The sequence below is a fragment of the Macrobrachium rosenbergii genome, chromosome 25 (genome assembly GCF_040412425.1).
Source record: "Macrobrachium rosenbergii isolate ZJJX-2024 chromosome 25, ASM4041242v1, whole genome shotgun sequence".
Classification (NCBI taxonomy): domain Eukaryota; kingdom Metazoa; phylum Arthropoda; class Malacostraca; order Decapoda; family Palaemonidae; genus Macrobrachium; species Macrobrachium rosenbergii.
In genome coordinates, this window is record NC_089765.1 from 32162122 (window position 1) to 32178983 (window position 16862).

The following is a 16862-nucleotide window of genomic DNA, read 5'->3' on the forward strand; positions in this document are numbered from 1 at the left end:
TATATATATATATATATATATATATATATATATATATATATATATATATATATATATATTATATATATTTTATGTTTCCTGCAGGTAATTCTTAAGTCTCCACATTCAGTACTTTACTCTACAATGACCTTGAAAGATAACCAGGAACATATAAAACAAAAAATAAAAGGAGTTATACAGGAGCTGAGGGCTCTTTCTCAAAGGGAAGTGCGTGAAACACGTGGATAAAAAATAGGTATATTTACATGAGAGACAAGATCAAAGGGAAAATGAATTAAAACAAGTTAAATTGCTGCGGCGGAAGTCCCCCCCGATGTGGGGGGGGGAAGCTTGGGAATGCCAGGAATGCGGACCAAGGAGAACTCTGCTACGATCGTCCTTCTGAAACGATATGAGGACCCAGGTTACAATCTAAGGCTGGAATTTGGGAAATGCTTTTCTCGAGAGTGCGCTGAGGGCGCCAAGGACATCCTCGAGGCTTGACTAGTGACTTAGAGCAAGAAGGCAGTGAGCACGTGGGCCGGGATTGAACCAAGAAGCTCAGGGAATACCAGGTTACAGGCCCAGACGTTTAATAAATGCACAAGGGCGAACATAACGTGACTAAGCAACTCTTTCCGGGTACTTTACCACATAGTAGGAGCGTAAGGCTGACGTCTGCATCCAGCGTCGTCCAGGTCCTTCTCCGCGTCTTCTGCCAGGGTTCACGTGTGTGTGTAGACAAAGGCCTCCCCACCAAGGAACTACTCTCGGGTCGTAGGTCGGGTGCGGGAAGGAAGGTGCCCTTGTGATGATAAGGGGCTGCAGATGAGTTTCCGCTTGCTCTGGGATTTGCAATTCCCCACTTGCAATGGATACTGGCCACGTGGTTGGAATACAAAGCAAAGGGCAGCTACGTCCACGTGGCGACGAGGGAAAGAAGGGTTTGGGGAATCGTCTGAACTCGTGACCTCCTACATTAGTGACTGGGCTGTGTGTGAGAGCGAACTTCTGGCGCCGTGGCCTTTTATTACTTCTGGCCGGGTGTAGGGGGGCCGATGGCCTGACCGGGTCACAGCTCCTGTACCAAAAGAAAGGGCGCCAGCCAGTTACTGCCCTAGGCTAAGATTATCTCCTGAGCGTGCCTTAGAACCCTGAATTAACTGCCTCAAACTAACCCGAACCAGATTTCACTGCCTCTCACAGGTTCAAATAGACAGAGGCCTATCTATCGGCCAAGCAAAGCAGAAAGGAGGGTGCTTTTTAGCTTATTTTGGTGCTAATCTTTACAATATATATATATATATATATATATATATATATATATATATATATATATATATATATATATATATATATATATATATATATATAAATGTAAAGGAAATAATGGAAATTTTGTTTTAATGAGTTTCATTGGTGAGATTGCACAGTTGTTGAAAGTGTTGATCGATAGTTTCAGTTTGGTGACTGGACCCTTCTCAAGAAAACCTTGGGTATGTCCTTTGCAAAATGATATAGCCAATGACGTCACACTTCACCAAGATACCACTTCTTTCATGTGGTGAAGATAAAACTATTCAAATGAGACCTGAAATGGAAATCCTAATTCTACATGATTGATAGACTAGGACGGCCCATTGTATCAAGGATGAGCGATACCCCAGCACGGAGAAACTTGAGGGAGAGTGTAGTCGTTGAGCTTTCCTCTCGCGTGATTAACAGTGCCTTGTACCTGAAGATCTGGCAATCAGACTCGCCTACATGAGGCTACTGACTTACATGACAGAATTAGGAAAAAGAGAATAAAGAGAATGAGAAGAAAGGGAATAAATAAAAGAAGTGAATCAAGGAGATATAATTCATCTCCAACAAGAGACTTTCATGGATCTTCCTCAGTTGTATTAAATATATTATAATCCAGACAATAAAGCAGTGCGCACGTGAAGAGAAAATCGAACTCCTTTAAGAGGCAGTGAGCTACTCTTTGGTGTTTTCGTCACCTTCAAGTATTTTGTTTTTTGTTGATTAGCTGTTTGACTTCCATGTACCAGAATGCACTCGTCTGTATTTCTTTTTATCTGTACTAGTCGTCATAAATACACGCCCGTAAAGTCATTCATAGCTAATGTGTTTATTTAAGGCTTTTCCTTGTTAGAGCTTGTGTACTATTGCAGTTTTCTTAACGTTAGCGACGTTGGTGAAATAATGTAGGGAACTGTTAATGTATAAATCTAATTTTTATCTGCTTTATTCATTTCGTCTTTAGTATACATAATAACCAAGGGGTTTAGAGGAAGACTTAAACGGTCAAAACGTAAAATATTTTATACTGCCCTTAGCCCCTCTTCTTTCTGTGTGGGTGTGTTCCATTTTGCTCTTTATCATCTAGAAGAATTCATGCAACTAAGCGTTGCAGTGTAGATGGACATGGATTCACTTGGACATCTCGACACTACTGAATTTGGAAATGAGGTCATTGTAACTTCATAGATAGAGAATCAGGCCTACAAGCTCATTATAAGTGGTTGTCCAGTGATAAAAAAAGGGGTAGTAGGGATCTCATTACCGAACGTTCAAACACTTATTATGACTCAAAAAGAGTAAATATCAACCTTGATTACGTATCACTCATTGCAACCAGTACTAAAAGTACTGTACATAGTCATGCAATATCAGTTAGGCATCTGAAATTTTTTGGAGGTAAAATTGAAAATAGAGAAATTCAGTATTGGATCGCATATGATATGACGGAGAGTTGAAAACCTGTAGAAATGTGTGTGTGTTTTTTCTTTTTACGTTTGTTGAGAAGAACCTCTCTCTCTCTCTCTCTCTCTCTCTCTCTCTCTCTCTCTCTCTCTCTCTCTCTCTCTCTCTCTCTCTCACACACATCCTTTTTCAGTGTGTTGTTAATTCTTCTTTGTAGCCGCTGCAATTTCCTGAATAAATAGGTATTTGCATAGGCGACCTCTCACTAAACAGATTCAGCTGTTTTAGTTACTCTAGGCTGCCCATGTCTTGAATATTGAGTTAGTAAGCAGTTTGCTTGTATTTGCTTGGCACCTCGAAAAATTATTTACTCTGGTCATAGAGACACATTTTTGTCATTTGCTCATTATGAAGGTGAACCATGTATTTCTCTCTCTCTCTCTCTCTCTCTCTCTCTCTCTCTCTCTCTCTCTCTCTCTCTCTCTCTCTCTCTCTGCACTGGCGATGAGACATCTAACAAGGTGTGAGAAGTGGCTAAATGCTGTTGAAATTTTCTGCATGTGAGGCCCATCCACGAGTCAGCTGTTGAAATATGAATGTGGCAGGAGAGATTGTCTCGTTTTACTCTGGATCCATCCCTGTGTTTGGGAGCTGCGTAATGTTTTGTATAAGTGTTTATAATACACATTAACCAGAAAGCTTTTTCGTCTATTAAGGTGTGATTCCAAAGGAAAAGGAAATGACTCGTTGTTGTATTCATTTCGTAGTTATTTTTTTTGTTTGTTAAAGTATGACACCTTATGAAAAAAATGCAACATAGCCGCTTCATACACCTTCATAGAATGCTCGTCTTACACACACACACACACACACACACACACACACACACACACACACACACACACATATATATACACATGCATTCACATATTTTTTTTTCTTTTCGCGACGGTGTGACCTATAGGCATATCGGCGCTGGTCGGGCCACGCCCTTATGTGAGAGTGTCATGAAAATAAAATAGTATAACACATGTGTCTATTTAAAGTATATTAACAAGTGACTCATTTTTGTGGGAGTTGTAGTGGTTCATACTTCACTACATACGTGTATTCTAAACAATTACTGTCTCCTCTCGTGATGCATAATCTAGTATTTGTATAAGCATATTTAAGTGAATAACAGGTTATTCCTGTCCTCTAAATTAACTGTCATTATTCTGTATATGCTCAGAAACTTACTGAATTATTATGAGCTATCCGGGTAAAGTATGCTACAGACTGCATTTTTCATTTACTCTCAAACTTCCCATAGAACTGTGCCATAACGAACATTTGATTCTCGTCCTGTTTTCTTTGTCTGAATCCAGACTGCTATTCCCTGCTTTTATTTTTGTTAAATGTCCGAAAGTATTCATTAAAAGTAGTCTCCTGTATGTATAGCTTTGGAGGAGACTGATTGGTAATAATGCGTAAGCCCACAAGAGTATACAGCCTGTCATCAAGGTGGTCTCGCTGTCATCCCCATTATAACATAAATATGGGAAGCCATGGAGATGGAGTGTAGTTTCATATGCTTGTAACGAGACCCCACAAATTGCTATTAATATCCAGTCTACTCTGCAAGTGATATGTGTACAGATCCATTTGCAGAGAAAATAAACAATATGCTGTCGCCATCCACTAGTTAGTGAAATTTTCCTCGATAAATTTAAATCCGTTATTCAGCAGCTACCACGTCCCTTTGTTTTTCTTGGAGATATGAATAGTAGAAACCCTCTGTGGGGTGGTATCTTTACAAATCAAAGTGAAAATGTGGGAATCCTAAACACGGAGTCTACACATTTTCACGTTCAAACAAGAACATTGCCAGCAATTGACTTATCTATGTGCAGTGATGAATGCCTTATTGACATCAATTGGAGAGTGATAAATGGTAGATGACCAGTGATAATTTTCCAGTAGTAATGAATGTAACTTCAAATCCTCCATCTTCAAGGTTTCCTAATTAGAACATTGGTAAAGCTGATTGGGCAACATTCCAGGAACACAGTTCACTGGATGACTCAGCTGATGACTTTCCCCTCTGTAGATGATGCTCTTGACTTTTTTGATATAGTTATATTTTCGGCTGGTTTTCAGTCACTATTTAGGACTTCGGGCATATTTATCCACCGGCCAGTTCCCTGGTGGACTCGTTAATGCCAGGAAACTCATAGAACCATGAAGTCAGCTCTCACCAGATATCGCAGACGAAAATGTTGGATAAATATGCCTGAAGTCCTAAATAGTGACTGAAGACCAGCCGAAAATATAACTATATCAAAAAAGTCAAGAGCATCATCTACAGAGGGGAAAGTCATCAGTTGAGTCATCCAGTGAACTGTGTTCCTGGAATGTTGCCCAATCAGCTTTACCAATGTTCCAATTAGGAAACCTTGAAGATGGAGGATTTAAATTTCGAAAAGCAAGAGCTTATTTCCGTATGGAAATTAAAAAAGGAAGAAAGGAGTCAGGGACAGTTTTCATGTCACTAAATTCAAAAGCACTCCTGACTTTAGTTTGGGAGAGTTAGAAAAATAGCAGGTAAATTTACTCCTTGTCAACCTCCAGTTATTAAGGTCAATGGTTGTGGAATAGCAGATCCTTGGTTAGTGACAAATGAGTTTGCTAATCTTTTTGATAATGTTGCAAAGAAAAATGATGACAGACCCTATTCAGCTCAAAGAAAGCTAATGGAACAGATAGAAATTGACTTTAATAGCTGTATTCAACCAGAAGTGCCACAGGAAGTGTTCTAAGCTTAACCTTGTTCACCATAGGAATCAGTGAGGTATCCAAAATAATTCCCCCAGATATAAATTTACTCTTTTTGTTGATGACCTTTTGTTACCGTTTGCAGCAATAAGGATGGCAGTAGCTGAACGCTGCCTTCAGCCGGGCATTGATAATATAGTAAAATGGACTGAGATGAATGGTTTTAGGTTTTCAGCTTGTAAAATGGTAATCATGCACTTTTGCCGCATGAGAGGATTCCATCCTGATCCAGATCTGTTCATACATGGGCAGAGAATTCTGTGTTGGTGAAACAAGGGTTCTTGGGTTGGTTTTTGATAGCAAGCTGACATGGATTCCACATCTGAAATATATTTAGACAAAATGCCTGAAAACAATGTATGTCCTTAAAGTTGTCTCACACATCCTGGGGTGCTGACCGAATCAAATGTTGAGACTGTTTATACAAAGATTAGTTCTTTTCAAAATTAACTTATGGATTTGAAGCGTACACTTCAGCAAAGCCTAATAATCTTAAAATGCCTAATCTAATTTGCGATTTAATCAAGTTGTGTGTGTAGGACTCTTATTTTAGTTCTGATGTAAGACATACGGGCGGACATTCGGGACAGCTGTTATCCTCGCTATCTCCCATACTTACACACACCTATTTATGGAATTTTACGAAGTAATGTTCCTACCCACCGTTAACATAGAAATCTTTATATAATGTATTTTTTTTTTTAGCGATATGTAGAGAAATTTTTGCTATTTTAAGCCCAGAAAATGTATGTTTGATAGTTTTATTTAAGAAAAATTGGAGCTGCTATAAAATTCACATGTGAAAACGGCAGGGAATCGACATTACCTTTCCTCGACGTTTGAGGGAAACAAAGTACTGAGGGGCTTGCCACCAAAGTATTTAGAACAGCTCCCACACAGAAGCTGACTTACCCTATTTTTCATATCAGAGTGGAAGTGTGAAGGAATGTATGCGAGTACGTTTTAATCGTGACAACTTTCAGAATGTACGTTAAACACAAAAAATTAGCTTCACGCAACTCACTTACCCGGAATGTTTCATAGAAGGAGGTATTAAGAAAACAAAAAATAAAAATGTCCACGTTAATATAAAAAAAATGGAATGACGACAGTAAAGCCAAAATGGCCTTTTGACAGAGAAGTAAAAGAAACTATTAGTAAATTAAAAATGATAAATTATATTTCACCTAAGTAGAAGAAACTATTAGTAAATTAAAAATGATAAATATGATTTCACCTTTCTTTTCAACAATGCAGTTAGAAAGAAAATATATGGTAATAGAAGCCAAGATAACAACGAAGAAAAGGGTGCCGGGCTTTACATAATTCCATGTGGCGGGTGTGATCTTTCTTACTTGGGAAAGACTGGGAGAAATCTGGAATTGTGTAAAAAGAACACATAATAGTTAAACATAAAAGACAAAAATAATGTATTAGCTGTACATTGTTGGGATACAAATCATTGGATGAATTTCATAGAGAGCAAATTAGTGTACAAAAGAAACGACACGACAACACTAACGACAAACAAAAAAATGCCGAATAACTGGAGGGGCATTTTTAACACTCAGCAGTCAAGATAAATTCGAACAATAAATTTGTGCTTAAAGAGTCAGGCTCTTTAGATAGATCTGGTGAAAAGATCGTCACTGAGCACACCTCGAGCACTTCGACAGGACAACTGAAAATTCTGACATTGAAAGAAGGCAGAGGATTTGCGAGGACTCCATGGAAGTATACATCGGACCGTGAACGAAATCCAAGGCTAGAAAACATAAATAGAACATCACCGGACTGGAAACCATATAAAGTAGACACACAGAAGATGATACAGTAGCTTGTCGTAAGCTGAAGAGCAGTATTGTGTCAATTTTTCATATGTAAAAATTCGTACATATGTAGATGAAATATTGATGAAAGGGAGATTGAGTTTGAATTGTAGAACGATGGCACATGGTAGTGTGAGCTGAGCTCTAGTGGCCACCAGAAGAGGTGAAAGACCCAGATATACTTGAATGTGAACTATGAGAAAGGAGGCTGGAGATTTGTGGCAGATAAAGCTTAGGAAGTAGGTGAGTGGCGGAATTTCCCAGAAGCCCTTTGCGTCACATTGCATTAGAGCTGAGGATGATGATGATGACTAACTTTTCTGTCTCAGGTTGCCTTTGACTATCTTTGGGATTCTTTCGTGTGCCAGTTCTTTGCTCTCCTACGAATGCACTAAAAGCAGTTCCATTTCCATTAAAAAAGAAAAAAACTCGTTCCATTACTCACCATGCTCTTTCTTTTTCCTCCTCATGCATCCATACCCGTAAGCACTTCGTAGCTCACTGACCCATCCTTCAATTTTGCAGTTTCCTTTGATCTTCCGCTTCGGTAAATCTTAGCCCCTTGTTCGTTTTAATCGATCTTATTCCCATATCCCCTTCAGAATTTAGACAGACTTCAACGTTTTCTTTTCCAGTTGCGTCTGCTTTCTGATTATATTTTGATATATCTACAGCCGCGTCTCTCTTTTACATTTCCCCATTTATTTTACTCTTCATTCTACTTTAACACAATAAAAAAGTAACTAACTGATTTTTGTATCCCAAATATAATGATGAATATCCGTTTGAAACCACGTCTTTCAAACAGTCAAACTATTTCAGAACTCACAGTTATATATATATATATATATATATATATATATATATATATATATATATATATATATATATATATATATATATATATATATATATATATATATATATATATATTATATATATATATATATATATATATATATATATATATTCAGGATGTCTGGGTAAAAGGCGTGTCTCTTACAAGTCACAGGTTTATTTTGTCCGACGTTTGACATCATATGACGCATTTTAAAGGCTGGATAATTACGCATAAATACAAAAAGCCACTTTTTTACCAGAACATTTTTTTTTTACATTTTCAAATACCATAAATAAAATAACAAACTGAACCTTTAAACACCCACCAAGGCAAGAGCTAAAAAGTGACTGAAAGAGGAAGGGAAAAAATAAACATAAAAGATACCTATAGCGAGCGGGGGATGTCAATAAACATGTAATTAGGCTACAGACATTTCTGTGGACGAAGATTGGGATTTAGCTCAACACAAATATTATATCTGTACAACTCTGCCTCCCCTAAACTAGCTTGTTCTTCTCAAAGCAGTTTATCAGTTTCTTTCTGTGGCCTATTAAGAATAAGCATATTGAACATTTCCATTGGAAAGGTATGTGCAACAGTTTTTTAAGTATGAAATTCACTCAGGTCACCTCTTTTTGTACCTTTGCTGTGAATTCCAATTACTAAGCATCAGGTTTTGTTTCCGTTAGTCTGGTTAGTATATGAAGTTCCATTTCTTTTTCAGCCAAATTCATCTCGAAAGTGACTCCATTATTGCTGGGTGTTACCATCGCTTAAGTTTCTTTATTACTTATTGTATTGATGAACTGTGAATTCATCCATAAATATAATCATGTCTTACAGCTTCTGGTAAATGAGTCAGTTATCTTCCTTATATCTCTAATTCATGACGTCGTAGGAATGCCCCATCCAACATTGCCGTCATCTTTTTGTTATTAATAACCCGTCCTACCTTTTGACCATTTTTTCATCTTTCTGTCACCCATGTATATTTCATATATAATTCTAGGGTACCCTAACCAAAATCCACTCATTGCATACATGGCATTGTTAGTATCAGTACACCTGTTTTCCACATATTCTCTCTGAGCCCTTTCGGTTTAACGTCACATGCTAGGTTTTAGTGCTCGTTTTACTTTGTGCCCTTTTTCCCCTACCTAAAATTTGCTTTCAAGGATCTTTAGTGTATTCTTTATTTTATCTCAGTCTTATGCAATATCCAGGGTTTCTGTTTTGTCACTCAATAATGGATAGATATTCACTCCTGATAATGAAGCAGTCTTAATGGATTGTCTGCACCACCCCAGATACGACTCTGAGAATGCAATTCATTTTCGACATTCCATTGCAAAAGCATCACGATGTTCATCTTCGAAAAGTTTTATTTTATTAAAATAAAAATTTCTAGCACTTTTTTTTTTTGTAGGATCATTTTTACTGTATTTCATCTTTAGAGTGTTAGAGACAGATTTTTACTCACTGCCGACGTATGCTCTTATGTCTCTAAATATTTCTCAGTTTCTTTCCCCCTCTCTTAATTATTGGCCAACAGTCTATCTAGAGATGTCCAGGTGTATTTATGGATGACTCTGTGTTGGAAAAAGAGTATCTTCAGTTACTAGATTTTTTGCGGTACAGAAAACTGACAAATTGAGCCCCATTTCGTTATGCAGTCTCACCGAGGCCTCCTTGCCCATTGTATCTGCTCTCAAGTCAGTTAATGCCTTCCCTACACTTGGTGTTAAGCGCAAGCTTAGCCCGTTTCTGCCAATTCCATCTGATCTTCGTGAATAGAAATATACATTAGACCCTTTCAAGTTTCCTTTGTTTATCCTTGTTTCTCAAATAGCAAAGATGTTCAGTCTGCATCTCTTTAGATCATTTTATCCTGGCTAAATCTTCTCAGTTGGACTCCAGGTTCTTATGTTTCAATTTCCTATTTTCACTTTATTTTACCCTTATCATTTATACCCCATCGATGGGTAATGCCGTCAGTGCACCTCATGCGATGCACTGTAGGCATTACTTTCCTTCGGCCCCTAGCTGCAACCCTTTCATTCCCTTTACTGTACTTCCGTTCATATTCTCTTTCTTCCATCTTACTTTCCACCCTCTCTAACAATTGATTCATAGTGCAACGGCGCGTTTTCCTCTTGTTACACCTTTCAAACTCTCTTACTGTCCATTTCCGTTTCAGCGCAGAATGACCTCACAGGCCCCAGCACTTGGCTTTTGGCCGAAATTGTATATTCCATTCTTAGCATTATAAATCAGAAGACATGCATACAATAATAACTTTCACGTGATATGTATGTGTATATATATGTGTGTGATTGCTGTAAATGACGATTACATCAGAGAATTGAGCTAGAAAATTATTTTCAGTGTGGTCGGTAAAGCTGTTTGCAACTCGGAAAACAGGAGTATAAATCCTGCTGGGAAGCTGAGGTTCAGTTCTCTGATGTAAGTACCAGTTACGGTAATTGTATTGATGTGTATATTATATATATATATATATATATATATATATATATATATATATATATATATATATATATATATATATATATATATATATATATATATATATATATATATATATATATATATATATATATATATATATGCACCAGGGACAAACAGAAAAAGATGTTATTAAGAGAATTTCCCAACATCGATATTGTGTAAGAACAAATTCTCCCAACAGTACTGTTAATTTACATGTTCAAGACTGTGGCTGTCCTATTCTTTGGAACAAAACAGAAATATTGTTCAAAAAGATATCATGTCGAGATTTTTGTTAGAAACGGCTTGCATAAGTTTTAGCCAGCAAAAAAAGTTTTAATATTAGTCATGGCATTTATAAATTAGACCCTTTATTCCTCCACATTGTTTCCCAACAGCACAAATTCAGAGAAAGGATTTAAATGACCTATCACGAAGTCGTTGACTCTCTTAACTTTTCTGAATTTTTAATTCATGACCATTTGTTTATGATCAAAACAACCTAATTTTAACTTTGACAACCTTCTTTTAATTTTTTTTTCTGGTGAGAAACAATGTTGGTGATTTTTATGTATGTACTTATTCTGTTTAGTTTTAATATAGCTCTTGAAGAGGCCTGGTGGAAGGCGAAATTATCGAGCTATTCTCTTTGCTCCTGTGGACTATATTGATAGATATATGCACATAGAGTACATACTGGAAAACATAATTTAAATGCTAGTAAATTGACTTTTTTGTTGCCGATCTTCGTTATTTTTGTCATCACCGAAACAGTTATAGAATTTAGAGTAATTCGTTATTCCGCAAAAGGATATTGAGCACAATCTCGTGTCACTGAACACCGATTGTATTTTCCCTTTTTTGTTAATTCTATCTAATGGCCTACCATTTCTCCCTTTTTTTTCATCCCTTAAGAAAAGGTATGAGTTATTTATCCAACCCCTAAGTAAATTTTTTTCATAGTTTTTCCTCTGCTTTAGTTACTAATTGTTAAAATTATGGACACCCTAAATGGAGTATTGGTAGTTTATAATCCATTATATTAAAATTAGGTTACACCCAAAGTCCGTATCCTTTCCACTTTTCGATACCTTTACAAACCCTTTTCGATATTTGCAGTCGGAAGTGGCTTCATGTTACTTACTTGATGCATGTTGACAAATGACCATTCGCTATCCATCATACTCATTTCCTTTACCGCATGTTTCACTGTGTAAGCAATTTGTCTTTTATGCCTTTCCCAGGGACGTTTGTCTCATTTTACAATTATGACTCTCAGTCGTGTAGTTGGAATTTCAAAAAGTAATTTTCATCTTGGCGTTGTCTTCCGCATTTCTCATGACACAGTTCATGAGCCTTTGTCTACAGAAGGATAGCAGCAAGAGCTCTTTAGAGAGAGAGAGAGAGAGAGAGAGAGAGAGAGAGAGAGAGAGAGAGAGAGAGAGAGAGAGAGAGAGCCCTAAGGATATGGAGGTATATCGGCAATCAATACATATAGTATCGTTTCCGATATTTTTGCTTTCCTGATCTGACTATGGGAATACGTATAGTGGACATCTCCCCTTTCTCTGTTTTTCTCCAGTTTATAGAATATATATATTTATATATATATGTATGTGTATGTGTGTGTATGTATATATACATGTGTATATATATTATATATAAATGTGTTTATATATATATATATATATATATATTAAATATAATAGATATATAAAATATAATAGTATATATATATATGTGTATATATATACATATATATATATATATATATATATATATATATATATATATATATATATATATATATATATATATGCATATATGTGTATAATATGTCATGGTGTGTCAGCGACTGGATGGTGAAAACATGACCACTAAGGGGTCAAATATAAAGTTCTGATTTTTACCACATTACACTGTTACCTGAACTTACTGCTGATCCTTTAAGAACGGAGGACATTATAAGATAGTTATTGTGAACCCATAAGTGATTTTCTTCCTCTAGGAGACATATGTAAGTTAGTCTTCTAGTTGAAGTTTTGTTAGATTTAGTGTAAAAAGGAATATAATATTTATTGTAATTTTCTTGAGGGTTAACATGCCACGTTTAAAAAAAATTTTTTTTTTTCACCAGCATATACAGAAAAACTAAATGGAATTGGGATGACAGAAAGACAGTTGGAGTTAAAGTGATCAATTTTGGAATTGCAGAGGGTGTGAGTAGTAGTAATAGAAATGTGAAAGTTATTCTAATTCACCCAAAAAGAAGATTTGTCAGTGGTATATCTGTTGCAAATTGAAAGTGCTACGATCACTGGTTTTTAAATATTTTTATTCTTGATGATGATGTTGCAGCTCTGCATTTGGCATGCAGAAATCAACCGTGGCTTGAATGATTTATATTCGATCATCCATCGACCCATGCCATTGTAGGAAGGTGATTCTTGGCTAGGGACTTGACTTATCCTGCCTGGAATGACATCGCTGAATTTTTATGATCCCCATATCTCCTAGCCATACAAAAATTAATACAGGCATAGACTTGAGGATATCAGTAACTTCCACAATGTACACATCGTCTGGAAACAACGGACGTACAGATTTGAATCCATCAAAAGCGGAGGACCATCGTAAAGATTTGTACTTGTAGAAATTGGATTTGAATTATTAAAGTTGTTTTAGGATTTGATCTCCCTGAGAATGTATGGTGTCTTGTGGAAAAGCGCTTGTCAAAATCAATGAAAAGGTAAATATGTAGATGTAAAAGTTAGATACAAATGGCGAATGAGTACATAAGTAAAGGTGGAGCTAGAAATATGCTCAAAGAAATGTGAAAGAAATTGTAATACGTGGGTCTCTCTCTCTCTCTCTCTCTCTCTCTCTCTCTCTCTCTCTCTCTCTCTCTCTCTCTCTCTCTCTCTCTCTCTCTCTATATATATATATATATATATATATATATATGTATGTGTGTGTTTATACATATTATGTATATATGTATATATATATATATATATATATATATATATATATATATATATATATATATATTATACACGCAGTATAAATCAGTGAATTCACCTTGAAATTGTATGGTGAAAGTAAACGCTTTCGTGTTAACACCAACGAGATTCGGAAGCTTTGCCTTACTAATCTTTGTTGCATACTGCAGCTTCTGCACAGCCAGAATTTTTGCAATAAATTCTACAGGCCTCATACAGATAAATTTCACGAAGTGCCTAACAAATGAGAATGTAAATATTTGGACAAAAGAGTGAAGTGAAACTTCCTTCATGAATCTATTTTTTTTTCGCAAACCGTTCATTTAAAATTATATTGATCAGAAAATAACGAGATGAGGAAAAAAATGATTATGTACATGAATTTTAAAATAGCTGTATGTAAATACATATCATTGCCTATCGTTGGCACGGTTTGAATCCTGGCCGCGGCAGAAGCACTTCTCAGTTATAATTCTCCTTAGGTGTAAGTTGTTGCCAAAGTATAGGGAACAGGTTGGAGGAAGAAAATCCACAATTTTATATATATATTTACATATATAGTATATATATAATATTATATATATATATATATATGTATATATATATATAATGTGTGTATATATGTATATATATAGTGTGTGTGCGTGTGTTTGTCCAAGGGCTCCGAGTATATGGACGCATCCAACCAATGGGCCATTGAGATGGACGTATTTGTCAATCAATATACTCCTAGTGTCACCATTAGAAAAACTGTGTGGCTGAAATCTAGAGTCAGGTGGGAATTGCATTATTGAAGCTTGTCAGGCACTTAATATTTTAGATGCCATAACAAATTAGATCCATAGAAGTAAAAAGAAATGCCGAATGCTATCTTAGTAAGGTATTTCCCTAGAAAGGTAATCAGCATTAGGACAAGCCCAGTCATGGTTTGATGATACATGTAGGTAAAAAGTATATCTTAGTTTAACCAGACCACTGAACTGATTAACAGCTCTCCTAGGGCTGGCCCGAAGGATTAGATTTATTTTTACGTGGCTAGGAACCAATTGGTTACCTAGCAACGGGACCTACAGCTTATTGTGGAATCCGAACCACACTATAGCGAGAAATGAATTTCTATCACCAGAAACAAATTCCTCTTGTTCTTCACTGGCCGGTCGGAGATTCGAACTCGCGACCAACAGAGTGGTAGCTGAGAACGGAACCCGCTCACCCATCGAGGAACTGAAGCTTACCATAACAAACAGACCAAGTTCAACACATGGAGACGAAATCATTCACAAAAAGATTGTACCAATTTTGTCTCGCAGTTTAGCGAATACAATTTACCATATACCTGAGAAAAATTACAGTAATTCCTTAAAGAGGAAACTTGAAGGAATTATTCAGCCTCATCTGTGGTGGACCAAATTGGCATCATCTGTCTTTGGGTCAGGCTCATCTTCCATTCCACCACCACTACTAACAGATAATGGTATATTGGTTACTGGCCCCAAGGAAAAGGCTGAACTGCTTCATCGAGCTTTTGAAGCTGAGCAATCAGCTGAGGATGTCCCTCTCCCTGGTACTTGTCATCCTGAACCTATTTTTACAAAATTTGCATTCCGCTCTAGGGATCTTAAAAAATTGTTGATAATCTTGATAACTGGGTAAGAGAAGATCCTGATGATTTCTTCCCTTTAAAAGAAAAAAGGTTTTTAGTGGACTGTTTCCGAAGATTAGTAAATTCTATAGATTTTTAAGTCGAAGTGGTATGTTTACAGTTGAGCGCAAGCTTAGTTATACAGTGCACGTTCCAAAGAACAGTATATCTGCAGACTACAGCGACTGCAGGCCAATTTCTATTCTCCCTGTGCGCCAATTTTGCAGAATAACGTATTTGTAAGCCTCTACAGAAGTATGTGGAATCCAAAGGATTGTTAGCTGATAGCCAATATGCACGTAAGAAGCAACTAGGTATTTGCAATGCTCTTTTAGATTTGACATGCCATATGCAAGACAACCTTGGTAAGGGTATTGAGTGTGGAGTAATTCGAATAGATTTTAGTGCTGCTTTCAAATTAGTAAATCCCAAGGCACTTATTAATAAACCTTCGAATCTTGGAGTGGGTGGATATGTTTTAGGTTTTACTTCAAGATTTCCTTACAGGTACGCAGCAGCAAGTTACTGTTGATTGGATCTTTAGCGAACCAAGGCCTATTATATCTGGAGTTCCACAGAGTAGTTACTTTTTCCATTGTAAATTTTAGTGTATATAAGTGATATGGTTGTTGGCCTGGAAAAAAAATTTTACAGTATGCTGATGATGCAACAGTTGTGGATTTAGTAAAGTCTTCACTCATGAGAAATGAAGCTGCTCTCAGTTTCAATCGTGACATGGAACGGGTTAGTTAATGGTGTTGACCATGCAGTGTGAAGCTGAACTCCAGTAAAACGAAAACACTATCGATTAGCAGATCTCGTACAGATTTTTCACCCCCATCTTCCCCTTCAAGTGGTTGGGACTCTGCTGAATGATTCTAAAGCTTTAACTTGTCTTTGTGCAACTTTTAACTCTCATCTCACTTTGTGTAACTTTTGACTCTCATCTTACTTTTTAGAAACGTCAAATGAAAGTGTCAGCAAATGCCGCACTAAAGTTAGGTATTGTACGTAGGACCTCGTATATTTATAACATTGACGAAATCAGTGCAACCTGTTTTAGGTCATTTGTCTTTTCTTTACTAGAGTATTGTTCTCCAGTGTGGATGTCTGCTTCTGCCAGAGATTTATCTCTTGTAGATCGATTGGTTCGTGGTGGTAGGTTTCTGTTTCCTAACATTAACAGTTATGACTTGGACCATCAACAGATGGTCTCTTTTTGTTCATTAATAATAATAATAATAATAATAATAATAATAATAATAATAATAATTCTGAATTTAAAATTTTCATGCTAATTTAATTTTATTTCGCGTAATTTTTACAAATAACTAACCGTGGTAATGGGAAAGATAATGAATTTCCGAAATCTCTGCTTTGCCTGTGATGTTTTTAAGTAGTAATAATGTCTGCAGTTTCACCAGGTCGTCTGGCTATCCTTTTTCTCCCTCTATTTAAGTGTTTACGTGGATCCACTCGTGGTGCCATTGATGTAGAATACCTGAAATGAAGAGAGGAATATAATCACTGTACATGAAAGC

General features: G+C 36.4%; 1 long non-coding RNA gene across 1 annotated transcript; it reads right to left on the reverse strand.

The window, feature by feature from the left end:
• Positions 1 to 225: 225 nt before the first annotated feature.
• LOC136852145 (uncharacterized) lies at positions 226 to 925 on the reverse strand. The gene is made up of 2 exons (XR_010857084.1): positions 631 to 925; positions 226 to 381 (listed from the first exon to the last, which is right to left on the reverse strand). It is a non-coding gene; the product is annotated as an uncharacterized lncRNA (long non-coding RNA).
• Positions 926 to 16862: the final 15937 nt, after the last annotated feature.